Genomic DNA, 13,230 nt, shown 5'->3' on the forward strand with positions numbered 1-13,230 from the left:
CCAGTCGCTCTCTCTCTTCCCCCCCCCCAGTCGCTCTCTCTCTTCCCCCCCCAGTCGCTCTCTCTCTTCCCCCCCCAGTCGCTCTCTCTCTTCCCCCCGCCCCAGTCGCGCTCTCCTCTTCCCCCCCCCAGTCGCTCTCTCTCTTCCCCCCCCAGTCGCTCTCTCTCTTCCCCCCCCAGTCGCTCTCTCTCTTCCCCCCCAGTCGCTCTCTCTCTTCCCCCCCCAGTCGCGCTCTCTCTTCCCCCCCAGTCGCGCTCTCTCTTCCCCCAGTCGGCTCTCTCTTCCCCCCCAGTCGCGCTCTCTCTTCCCCCCCAGTCGCTCTCTCTCTTCCCCCCCAGTCGCTCTCTCTCTTCCCCCCCAGTCGCGCTCTCTCTTCCCCCCCAGTCGCGCTCTCTCTTCCCCCCCAGTCGCTCTCTCTCTTCCCCCCCAGTCGCTCTCTCTCTTCCCCCCCAGTCGCTCTCTCTCTTCCCCCCCAGCTCGCTCTCTCTCTTCCCCCCCAGTCGCTCTCTCTCTTCCCCCCCAGTCGCTCTCTCTCTTCCCCCCCAGTCGCTCTCTCTCTTCCCCCCCAGTCGCTCTCTCTCTTCCCCCCCAGTCGCTCTCTCTCTTCCCCCCCCAGTCGCTCTCTCTCTTCCCCCCCAGTCGCTCTCTCTCTTCCCCCCCAGTCGCTCTCTCTCTTCCCCCCCAGTCGCTCTCTCTCTTCCCCCCCAGTCGCTCTCTCTCTTCCCCCCCCAGTCGCTCTCTCTCTTCCCCCCCAGTCGCTCTCTCTCTTCCCCCCCCAGTCGCTCTCTCTCTTCCCCCCCCAGTCGCTCTCTCTCTTCCCCCCCAGTCGCTCTCTCTCTTCCCCCCCCAGTCGCTCTCTCTCTTCCCCCCCCAGTCGCTCTCTCTCTTCCCCCCCCGTCGCTCTCTCTCTTCCCCCCCCAGTCGCTCTCTCTCTTCCCCCCCAGTCGCTCTCTCTCTTCCCCCCCAAGTCGCTCTCTCTCTTCCCCCCCAAGTCGCTCTCCTCTCTTCCCCCACCCAGTCGCTCTCTCTCTTCCCCCCCCAGTCGCTCTCTCTCTCTCCCCCCCAGTCGCTCTCTCTCTTCCCCCCCAGTCGCTCTCTCTCTTCCCCCCCAGTCGCTCTCTCTCTTCCCCCCCCAGTCGCTCTCTCTCTTCCCCCCCCAGTCGCTCTCTCTCTTCCCCCCCAGTCGCTCTCCTCTCTTCCCCCCAGTCGCTCTCTCTCCCCCCCCCCCAGTCGCGCGTTCTCTTTCTTCCAACAACAACATGCCCTCGAAAAAGCCTTGGCACCGCCGGGCACTTCAGCTAGTATTATATATATAAAACGGTATGTCTCTCTGTCCGGCTATACAATCAAAAGTTATAGAGCGTACCGACACATGTGTTGCATCAAAAGAAAGCTTACGATTCCAGAACGGTCGTAAGCGTATTACGTTTCGGTGAGACAAAAAATTGTGCCCGCGGTATCGAAAAAACGTTCAAAATTCCGCTCATTATCTGCTCATTAGCATTGAGTGACGTTGAGGTCGACCAATCGTACGTTGAGCGACCTGACGGTCAACCAATCGCTGCGTGGCGGGGGCGGGTTTCAGGCGCGTGCGGGCGGGCCCTCTTAGAGTCGAGTGACGGGACGATTGACCAATCCTACGCTTCGGTGACCTGACGGTCGAGCAATCGGTGTATGTGTGGGTGGGCCTTATTGTTCTGAACTGAGGTGAGTCGCCGCCATCTTGATTCCAAACTTTTCATTTCTTTTTCCCGCTTTCTGCGACTGTATAAAAAAAAGTTGCTTTTAAAACACATACTGTTTAAAAACAAGTTAATTACTTTCTAAATCTTTTATCTAATCTCATTAATTTTCCTACCTTCCCCATTTTTGCAGGTTGGCCTCGAAGCCTGGCGTCTGTTGCCAGCCATGCTGGACCCTAGGCAATTGTTTTGTGGCAAGCTCCTCCCACCTCCACCGCTGGCCCGATTCCGAACCAGCGGCCAGCCATCTTGGTAAAGGCTGGCTGGGCTCACTGCAAGGCTCCTCGCGCTTCATTCGGGGCGGGGCTCGGGAGGGGAGGGGGAGCGGAGAGGGTTACAGCAATCGGCCCGTCTCAAGCTGCTGAGGCCCAGTCCCGGAGATCAGGAGGCAGAGAGGGGAGGGGGGTTACCAAGGCAACCCGGGGCCCGGCCAGCCGCAATCGGCGTCTCAAGCCGCCTCAGGCCCGGCCTCGGGAGGGCGGGGCTCGGGCTGACCGGAACACTGTGCTCGGCATGTCAGTGCGTGGGGCGGCACGGAGCTCAGCGGAGCCATCGCCGGCAGAGGGGAGAGGGTCTGCTGGCTCCCCCCTCCCTTTCTCCCCCGCACGTCCCCCACCCCTCCCCCTCCCCTCCCCTCCCCCTCCCCTCCCTCCCCCTCCTCTCCCTCCCCTCCTCTCCCTCCCCTCCTCTCCCTCCCCTCCTCTCCCTCCCCTCCTCTCCCTCACCCTCCTCTCCCTCCCCCCTCTCCCTCCCCCCCTCCCCCTCCCCTCCCCTCCCCTCCCCCCTCCCCCTCCCCTCCCCTCCCCCATCTCCCTCCCCCCCTCCCCCTCCCCTCCCCCCATCTCTCTCCCCTCCTCCCCCCTCCTCACCGCCCCTCCCCTTTCCACCCCCTCCCCTTTCCACCCCCTCCCCTCCCCTCCCCTTTCGCCCCGCCCTTCCCCTTTCGCCCCGCCCCTCCCCTTTTGCCCCGCCCCTCCCCTTTCGCCCCGCCCCTCCCCTTTCGCCCCGCCCCTCCCCTTTCGCCCCTCGCCCCTCCCCTTTCGCCCCGCCCCTCCCCTTTCGCCCCGCCCCTCCCCTTTCGCCCCCGCCCCTCCCCTTTCGCCCCGCCCCTCCCCTTTCGCCCCGCCCCTCCCTTTCGCCCCGCCCCTCCCCTTTCGCCCCGCCCCTCCCCTTTCGCCCCGCCCCTCCCCTTTCGCCCCGCCCCTCCCCTTTCGCCCCGCCCCTCCCCTTTCGCCCCGCCCCTCCCCTTTCGCCCCGCCCCTCCCCTTTCGCCCCGCCCCTCCCCTTTCGCCCCGCCCTCCCCTTTCGCCCCGCCCTCCCCTTTCGCCCCGCCCCTCCCCTTTCGCCCCGCCCTCCCCTTTCGCCGCCCCTCCCCTTTCGCCCCGCCCCTCCCCTTTCGCCCCGCCCCTCCCCTTTCGCCCGCCCCTCCCCTTTCGCCCCGCCCCTCCCCTTTCGCCCCGCCCCTCCCCTTTCGCCCGCCCCTCCCCTTTCGCCCCGCCCCTCCCCTTTCGCCCCGCCCCTCCCCTTTCGCCCCGCCCCTCCCCTTTCGCCCCGCCCCTCCCCTTTCGCCCCGCCCTCCCCTTTCGCCCCGCCCCTCCCCTTTCGCCCCGCCCCTCCCCTTTCGCCCCGCCCCTCCCCTTTCGCCCGCCCTCCCCTTTCGCCCGCCCTCCCCTTTCGCCCGCCCCTCCCCTTTCGCCCCGCCCCTCCCCTTTCGCCCCGCCCCTCCCTTTCGCCCGCCCCTCCCCTTTCGCCCCGCCCCTCCCCTTTCGCCCCGCCCCTCCCTTTTCGCCCCGCCCCTCCCTTTCGCCCCGCCCCTCCCCTTTCGCCCCGCCCCTCCCTTTCGCCCCGCCCCTCCCCTTTCGCCCGCCCCTCCCCTTTCGCCCCCCGCCTCCCCTTTCGCCCCCCGCCCCTCCCCTTTCGCCCCCCGCCCCTCCCTTTCGCCCCCGCCCCTCCCCTTTCGCCCCCGCCCCTCCCCTTTCGCCCCCCGCCCCTCCCCTTTCCCCCCGCCCCTCCCTTTCCCCCGCCCCTCCCCTTTCCCCCGCCCCTCCCCTTTCCCCCCTCCCCTCCCCTTTCGCCCCTCCCCTCCCCTTTCGCCCCTCCCTCCCTTTCCCCCGCCCCTCCCCTTTCCCCCTCCCTTTCTCCCCTCCCCTTTCGCCCCTCCCCTCCCCTTTCGCCCCTCCCCTCCCCTTTCGCCCCTCCCCTTTCGCCCCTCCCCTCTCGCCCCTCCCCTCCCCTCTCGCCCCTCCCCTCCCCTCTCGCCCCTCCCCTCCCCTCTCGCCCCTCCCCTTTCGCCCCTCCCCTCCCCTTTCGCCCCGCCCCTCCCCTTTCGCCCCGCCCCTCCCCTTTCGCCCCGCCCCTCCCCTTTCGCCCCGCCCCTCCCCTTTCGCCCCGCCCCTCCCCTTTCGCCCCGCCCCTCCCCTTTCGCCCCGCCCTCCCCTTTCGCCCCGCCCCTCCCCTTTCGCCCCGCCCCTCCCCTTTCGCCCCGCCCCTCCCTTTCGCCCCGCCCCTCCCCTTTCGCCCCGCCCCTCCCCTTTCGCCCCGCCCCTCCCCTTTCGCCCCGCCCCTCCCCTTTCGCCCCGCCCCTCCCCTTTCGCCCCGCCCCTCCCCTTTCGCCCCGCCCCTCCCCTTCGCCCCGCCCCTCCCCTTTCGCCCCGCCCCTCCCCTTTCGCCCCGCCCCTCCCCTTTCGCCCCGCCCCTCCCCTTTCGCCCCGCCCCTCCCTTTCGCCCCGCCCCTCCCCTTTCGCCCCGCCCCTCCCCTTTCGCCCCGCCCCTCCCCTTTCGCCCCGCCCCTCCCCTTTCGCCCCGCCCCTCCCCTTCGCCCCGCCCCTCCCCTTTCGCCCCGCCCCTCCCCTTTCGCCCCGCCCCTCCCCTTTCGCCCCGCCCCTCCCCTTTCGCCCCGCCCCTCCCCTTTCGCCCCGCCCTCCCCTTTCGCCCGCCCCTCCCCTTTCGCCCCCGCCCTCCCCTTCGCCCCGCCCCTCCCCTTCGCCCCGCCCTCCCCTTTCGCCCCCGCCCCTCCCCTTTCGCCCCCCGCCCCTCCCCTTTCGCCCCCCGCCCCTCCCCTTTCGCCCCCCGCCCCTCCCCTTTCCCCCGCCCCTCCCTTTCCCCGCCCCTCCCCTTTCCCCCGCCCCTCCCCTTTCCCCGCCCCTCCCCTTTCCCCGCCCCTCCCCTTTCCCCCGCCCCTCCCCTTTCCCCCCGCCCCTCCCCTTCCCCCCGCCCCTCCCCCTCTCCCCCCGCCCCTCCCCCTCTCCCCCCGCCTCCCCCTCTCCCCCGCCCCTCTCCCCCGCCCCTCTCCCCCCGCCCCTCTCCCCCCGCCCCTCTCCCCCTCCCCCTCCCCCCCCTCCCCCTCCCCTCTCCCCCCTTCCCTCTCCCCCCTTTCCCCCCCTCCCCTTTCCCCCCTCCCCTTTCCCCCCCTCCCCTTTCCCCCTCCCCTTTCCCCCCCTCCCCTTTCCCCCCCTCCCCTTCCCCCCCTCCCCTTCCCCCCCCTCCCCTTCCCCCCTCCCCTTTCCCCCCCTCCCCTTTCCCCCCCTCCCCTTTCCCCCCCTCCCCTTTCCCCCCTCCCCTTTCCCCCCTCCCCGCCCCTTTCCCCCACCTTCCCCCCAGTCGCTCTCTCTCTTCCCCCCCAGTCGCTGTCTCTCTCTTCCCCCCCCCCCCCCCAGTCGCTCTCTCTCTTCCAACAACAACATGCCCTCAAAAATCCCTCCGCACCGCCGGGCACTTCAGCTAGTAAATAATAAAGCTGGCAAAACTTCAGCGCTGCTATTTGGGGTAGAAGTCTTTTTGTTGGAGAGTGGCTAGTGTTAAGGCTAAAGGGATCAAGGGATATGGGGAGAAGGCAGGGACAGGGTGCTGAGTTTGGATGATCAGCCATGATCTCATGGAATGGCGGAGCAGGCTCGAGGGGCCGAATGGCCTACTCCTGCTCCTATCTTCTATGTTGAAACTAGACTCTGCCCCTTGCGTTATATCTGGTGTTGATGCTCCTGACCTCATTTTGTATCGCGCTTAATGGAAGCCAAATGTTTTCAGTCGGCTAAGCTGCAATAATGACGTCACTACAGTCTCACTTCTTCCCACTCATTTTGATGGTAAAGCTTGCTACAATATTCAGTGTAAATGTCTTTTCTTTCTGGTGCTGCATCGATGCAAATATAGATTGTACCTCAAGGATCTCTCTCTCCCTCCCCCTTGCCCCCTCTGAGAATTACATTTCATATAAGACGCACCTCCAACCTTTTGTGGCTCAGGCGCCCTATATATTTGTGGATCTGTAAGGTGTTTGGAGAATCTGAGCTTCGAAACCTGGTGAAATGAATTGCTCTTGAAATCACTGATGTTCGTTGGGGTGCAGTTCAGCAGTGGGGTGGCAGCCCTGTGATACATCCCCAAGTGACCATTCTTTGCATATGAGCTGTAACTGGGAGTGTCGCAGGTATTGAACTATGGATAGCATTGCAGCCGAGCTTTTTTTTCTTCCATCTGTCACCTGTGATCCTAAAAAACTTTATTTTTCTCTTCCCTCCTGGTAGCTCAGGCTCTGAGGCCAATTGTGGCACAGCTCCTTCCAGCAGATGTTATGGCCAGATCTTGCGGTCAGCAGCGAAGTGACGGTGCTCACTGTTGACCTCGTAGAATGCTGCCCGCAAAGATATAGTGATCTCTGTGGCGTGGATTTCACCTTTCCCGACGTTAGTTTGATTCTGGCACAACTCTAGGGGCGCTCCAGCGTCCAGCAACAGTGATGTTCACAAGCAGGCTAAGCAGCCAATCACATTGAAGAATTCCCACAGACAGCAAACTAGTCAAGATGGCGACTGAGACGGTCTGGCGCTAGCGCACTCTCCCTGCTTCGGGCGGCCCGCTCTCGCCGCTCGCTCCCGCAACCGGAGCGAGATGTTTGGCGAGCCAGGCGGAGGCAGCGCAGCGCATCGGGACGCAGCAGCAGCCACGTCGACCCGCTAGAGCACATCGGCTGGCTGCTCCTTAGCGGGGAAGCATTCCGACTGGGAGGAGGGGAGCCGAGCATGGTGGCCGGACCGGAAGCAGGCCCGGGCCGTCGGACCGTGGAGCCGGCAACGGTGAGGTGGAGGCCGCGGCGACCGGAGGATGTGTTCGGCGAGTCGGGAGGAGGCAGCGCATTGAGCAGCAGCAGCAGCCACGGCGACTCGCAGTCCGACTGGGAGGAGGGGAGCCGGGAATGGTGGCCAGAGGGTGAGCGGGAGAAGCAGGCCACCACACGGAGCCGAGCCGGCAACAGTGAGGAGGAGGCCGCGGTGACGAGGAGGACGGAGCGGCTGAGGGACATCGTGCTCCCACTGCCACTGGATGCCAAAGAATTGACTTTCTGAACACGGCGCTGTAAGAATAGCTGACGTGTCCCCACGGGGAGTAAGCATTCCATTGTACTTGTACATATGGCAAATAAAATTGAATTGAATTGAAGTAAAAACCAGTGATTATCTTTCACTTTTTATACATTTTACAGAGAGCGAAATAAAGATTGGGACATACACATGGGATTAAGGTAGAAGTTGAAATGTCATAAACTTAAAAAAAAATTATATTAAAAACCTATGTATTTTTTTATCCTAATGGAAAAATTTGACATTCCACAACTATAAAATTAGTTTTTCAGGGCCAGAGAAGTTGTTCAGCAGTAGTTATGACTTAGTACGTCATTTAAAACCAGTTACGCCTCATTCAAAAGGCTTTCCTTTTTTTTAACAGCGATATGAAAGCGTATAAGGGGAAGCTCACGTCAGTTCAACTGATTTCTAAAAGATTGCGTCTGCAGGGACTTCAACAGGAGCAGGGAATCACTGACAACAACTTCTGGATTTCCACGTTTAGCTGTGCATGTGCAGATGCCAGAAGTTGCTGTCAGTTTCACAGGGTAATGATGGCGAACACTAATAGTTTCGCCGTCATTGCAACTACAAAATCCAGGCCTGTGTGACTCCTTAGTACTGCACATGAAGAAATTATTTGAGTTTTTATTTGTGCTGTGGCCTGCTTCCGATGAAATTGGAAATGGGTCAAGGCTAAAGCTTCTTGGATCCATGACTGTTTTGGGTTCAAGTCTGCATATTAGGTTAAGTATACTCCAGGTTAGTAGTTCCATGTTGTGCTGGCAGGTACAGCAACACCATGTTAGATCAATATAGCTGAGTGAACTTAATCCCGCTGTCATCTTTGGTAATGCTCAAACATCCCCATTCCTGCTTTATAATATGTTATAAACCAATTGTATTGCCTAGCCGTTGGCCCTCCATTTGCCATGATACTTCTGCACCTCCGCCTTTTATGCCCTTGTACCCAGCAAAGCTTTTACTTTCTCCAATTGCAGTCATTCCCCCTTGTATGGCTCCTACATTCACTCCCCCAGGTCCAAGAGGTGCAGACTTGTTGGTACAGGGGCTACACCGGAGTGTATCCGGTGCACAATTTGTTTAGCAATCTATCACCAGATACCGCTCACTATTCCCGGATCTTCCTGGAGAGCAAAGATAACCCTCTTCGGTGGCTTCTCTCCACTACCAACCATCTCCTCAAACTCTCCACCCTCACCTCCAACAAGAAGTGCGAGGAGCTCATGGACTTCTTTCTCACTAAGATTGAGACCATCTGTTCTGCATCCCACCTTGCCCGCCAACCTCCCCCTGCTCGAGCACTTATTTCCTTTACAAAAGCAAAATCTGGAATAAAAACAGAAAATGCTGGAAATACTCAACAGGTCAGGCAGCATCTGTGGCGAGAGGAACGGAGTTAACATTTCAGGTCGATGACCTTTCGTCAGAACTGGCAGAAGTTCAAGATGTAACAGGTTTTAAACAAGTACAGAGGCAGGGGGGGGGGGGGAGGAGGAGGAAAGAACAAAAGGGAAGGTCTGTGATAGGGTGGAAGACAGGAGAGATTAAATGACAAAAGGGATGATGGTGAAAGGCAAAAGGGGTCTCGAGCTGTAAAAAGCAACAGCAGAATCATTACCAGCACCTGCTGTCTGGAAAAATGGGAGCAGTAGTTATGGTCTGAATTTGTTGAACTCGATGTTGAGTCCGGAAGGCTATAAAATGCCTAATCGAAAGATGAGGTGCTGTTCCTCAAGCTTCCGCTGAGCTTAATTGGAACAGAGTAGGAGGCAGAGGTCAGAGTGGGAGTGGGACAGGGAATTAAAATGGCAAGCAACCGGAAGCTCGGGGTCACGCTTGCAGACTGAATGGAGGTATTCAGCAAAGCGATCACCCAATCTGTGTTTGGTCTCCCCAATGTACAGGAGACTGCATTGTAAGCAGCGAATACAGTATACCAAATTGAAAGTACAAGTAAGTTGCTGTTTCAACTGGAAAGAGTGTTTGGGGCCCTGGATGGTAGGAAGGGAGGAGGTGAAAGGACAGGTGTTCCATCTCCTGCGCTTGCACGGGAAGGTGCCGTGGGAAGGGGAGTGGGTGATTGAAGAGTGGACCAGGGTATCGGGGGAGGGAACAGTCCCTTTGGAATGGTGAGAGGGGAGGAGGGGAAGATGTGTTTGGTGGTGGCATCGCAATGGAGATGGTGGAGAATGATCCATTGAATGTGGAGGCTGGTGGGGTGGAAGGTGAGGACAAGGGGAACTCTATCGTGATTCTAGGAGGGAGGGGAAGGGGTGAGAGAAGTGGTGTGGGAAATGGGACGGACACGGTCGAGGGCCATGGTGGAGGGGAATCCTCAGTTGAGGAAAAAGACAGACATAACGGAAGCACTAGTGTGGAAAGTGGCATCGTCAGGACAGATGCAACGGAGAAACTGGGAGAGTGGAATGGAACTTATTTTCTTTAGTTTGCTAGTATTTGGAGGACAGCAGGGTTTGGTGGTATTAAGGACATGAAGTAATATGTTTTGATAAACTTCTCTTTAAATGTGGAGGCCTTTTCGGGCTGCAGGGTGAGTTAATTCCTCTAATACTTGATGCTACTGAAATGCTTTCTGAAAAGTACTCAATGAAGTCATAATGTATTTAGCCAGGCATATATATATATATAATATATATATAAATATATATAAATGAGCAACAGTCTGTTTGGCCAAGACCAATAAATTTAACACTTGGAGGTGTGACCGATTTGATGGTCCATTTAACACATGATGATGTCAACCAGTGTTCACTGCATTGTGCTCACACATTCAATAACCTTATGTAGGCCCTTTGCAAAATGTTGCAGCGAAACTGTATGTAAAAAAGAAAGGTAAAGTACATTTTTAGCTTCTGTAAATTTGCTAGACTGGCAGAATTTGGATTTCTGACTTGAGCCAGCTGCTGGTGCTGCAATGGGTAAGCAATCATTGCCAGGCCCTTTTTTAAAAAAAATTAAAGTTTGTAACAATGCCTCAATTTTCTGTGTTTCCCCCCTGCCCCCAAAATATTGGCCATTGTTGGAGTATTGTTCCATGGACACCTGCTGCCCTCCTATACCTTGCCATTCTTTAGCCGAGAGTCTTGAATGCCAGCTGGCTATTCAGAAGTGGAGGGCATCACGGCTAAGCACAATCTTGTTTTCACCCGCCATCACACAAGCACCATCACTGGATTGTAGCCAGGAGTGGGAACCTTAAATCCTCCATCTCATCCAGGGGTACAGAGCGAATTAAAGCACTTTGCTGTTTGAACCTGGCCCTACTGGCCAATGCTTTCTTCCATAGGCCGTTAATACAGATTGAGTATTGGTTTATGATGACTTATGACATTTGTTCCCGGGTGTCTTGTTATTTTCTACATAGCTTCCGCGTTTCCTACTGGTCCAGACGTGCACACAGCAAGCTCCCACAAATAGCAATGTGATGATGACCAGATAATCTGTTTGTTATGTTGCTTGCGGGGTAAATAATGACCAGGTCACCGGGGAGAACTCCCTTGCTCTTTGAAATAGTGCCATGGGATCTTTTACATCCCCGAGAGGACAGACGGGGCCTCGGTTTAACGTCTCAACAGAAAGATTGCACCTCCGACAGTGCAACACTCCCTCAGCACTGCACTGTATTATCAGCCTAGATTTTAGTGCTGAAGTCTCTGGAGTGGGACTTGAATCCACGACCTTCTGACTCCGCTGAGTGTGCTACCAACTGAGCCACAGCTGACGCTTGTGAGCAGTCTGATGATTTTATTTCACTTCAAAAGGTGTGGTGCTTGTTGGAATTGGTGCCATGGTGGTGTTATCCTTTGGCAACTCACCCAACGGAAATTATTCATGCGCTATTCAACAGTGAGTGACACTCCAGCACTTTCCAGGGAAGGTGGGTGGGTATCACTGGATTGCCTTGAGGAAAGAAAGACTTGGCTGACTTTTCACCCATTCTAGCCTAGCCCCACTGAGACAGTGCCCCTACCCCTACTGTTATTGCTGGAATCTCCTAACTCAGGACAGACTGGGATTGAATCTAGGACTATTGTGATCTGTTTGGCTCTGTACCAGATTGGGCAGTGTATTACCCACTAACTTATCGGGGCAGCCTGCTTGTTTTTTTTAAAGATACAAGATGATGGTTGAATTGTGATATTAGTGTCCATCCATCAACAAAACCAATTTGGAGCTGGGAGAAATGATAGCTGCACGTTTCCCCCATGACATCAGGTGTAAACAATGTGATGTGTCCATGTGATTAAAGGATTGTGCAGTTACATCATTGTTTGTTAAACTGTTTTGTGTTCACCAAACGTTATTAAACAGAAAGAATCCCCTTTAAGGTAGATTTATCATCAATGGAGTGTTAGCTTTGTGCTGTAGTCCTGTTTTTGCTGTGTATTCAAGCTCCTTCAGGTTGTGAGACTGTAACTCTTTCAAGGTGGTTTTGCTGATGAGATCATCAGGACTCTTGGTGTTAAAATACAAGTTTCTACAAAACAGTCAATACGATTTTTCTCTCCCTGGGTGGCATGTGATTTGATTCCAGGTTACTGTCAGCTACTTTGTAATTGGCTGAGAGAAAATCTCCCAAGAACTGGTGATTTGTGTCTGTCTTTTAAAAATACTGCTGCTCCACAGTGCTTTGAAATGCCAATGTGCTGTGCCTGTCACTAAAATTGTAACTTTCCACGCTTTGTGTATCCTTAGGGTGCACACCTTATTATAAACTGGTGAACAGAATTTGAATGAAAGGGTGAAAGAGCAGTGGTGGAATCACTGGATTTAGGAATTCCGTTAAACCTTGGGAGTTGTAGTGTGTGAATCAAGTCTTTAACCAAATCAAGACATGAGGGATGTTATTTTTCTTGTTACAGTACCATGTTTCATCTGAGTACTGGCATGAATCCAGTGAAAAACTGCAACTCTTAAAAGTGAATTGTAATGTTTTGAACTAATTTTATTTAAACTTTGCCAGTACATTGCTAAAATATAAACCCTTAATATCCACCATGAATGTAATATTTATGTAGAGCTTGGCTGCCACTTTGGCAATATTGGCTGAAAGTATTATTTATATAAAACAACTTTATAGCATTTAGATGTTCAGTTTTAGACAATATACCTTTTTAAAGTTTCAAATTCTGATTAACAGTTTCTGTTTTTGTTTATATACTATCTAAAAGCTCGTGGACAGGTTATATTACAGTTACATAAAGCTCTGGTTAGACTCCAGTCCCATTTCCCCCAAAAAGCTGTTGATGCGAGGGGTCAATTGAAAATTTCAAAACTGAGATGAATAGATTTTTGTTAGGCAAGGGTATTAAGGAATATGGAACCAAGGTGGGTAAATGGAGTGAAGATACAGACCAGCCATGATCTAATTGAATGGCGGAACAGGCTCGAGGGGGGCTGAGTGGCCTGCTCCTGTTCCTACATTCCTATTAACCTATATAAAAAAACACCAGCTTGTCCATCAAGCCTGTCCCATCTCACATAATTAACCTGCTCAAACCTTTAACGTGGCTCCGTTCTGAGGGAACTTATATGGTTAGAGTAGGGCAAGTGGCCACCAGCTCAAGCTGGTACAAGGTCAATTGAAAACTGATATCGGGGAAACTTCAGAGTGATCAAGATTTGGAATGGACTTCCAGATCGAGAGCAGTGGAGGTGAAAATCCTGGTATCATTTAAGAAACCATTAAATACTGAAGTGGGGGGTAGAATTGTAGGGTCTTTCTGGAGGGATGAATTAAGATGAGCCAAATGCTCTTTTTTATCTGTAATTATCTTGTAATCTTGTTCCTCCGGCACTGGAGGGATTAACATCACTGCCATATTAACCAAATATAGGAGTCATCATTTTATAACAGCTGCATTAACATCTTCTGGGTCCTCAATGAAACTCTGGCCCACTGCTGGCCAGTTTAAGGCCCCATACCCCAGCCCATCCTGCTGGATGGCTGGACGATTTACTACCCTCCCAGAACTGGCAATCTGCAGCAGGCTGCTTGCTTGGCACTGGCAGCTCACTGGCATCATTTAATGAGGCTCAGGCTTGACAATTGCCCGCCAGGGAGTCGAGACCAAGTGTAATTCCAAATTTTCAGACTGTGT

The 13,230-nt window shown here is 55.9% G+C and overlaps 1 protein-coding gene across 1 annotated transcript in view; it reads left to right on the plus strand.

Moving 5' to 3' along the window:
• ctdspl2a (CTD (carboxy-terminal domain, RNA polymerase II, polypeptide A) small phosphatase like 2a) overlaps positions 1-13,230 on the plus strand; it is a 68,995-nt gene that overhangs the window by 910 nt on the left and 54,855 nt on the right. The window lies entirely within an intron of this gene.

Source organism: Somniosus microcephalus, chromosome 27 (genome assembly GCF_052327205.1).
Source record: "Somniosus microcephalus isolate GS21.2 chromosome 27, FLI_Smic_1.0, whole genome shotgun sequence".
In the NCBI taxonomy this organism is placed as follows: Eukaryota; Metazoa; Chordata; class Chondrichthyes; order Squaliformes; family Somniosidae; genus Somniosus; species Somniosus microcephalus.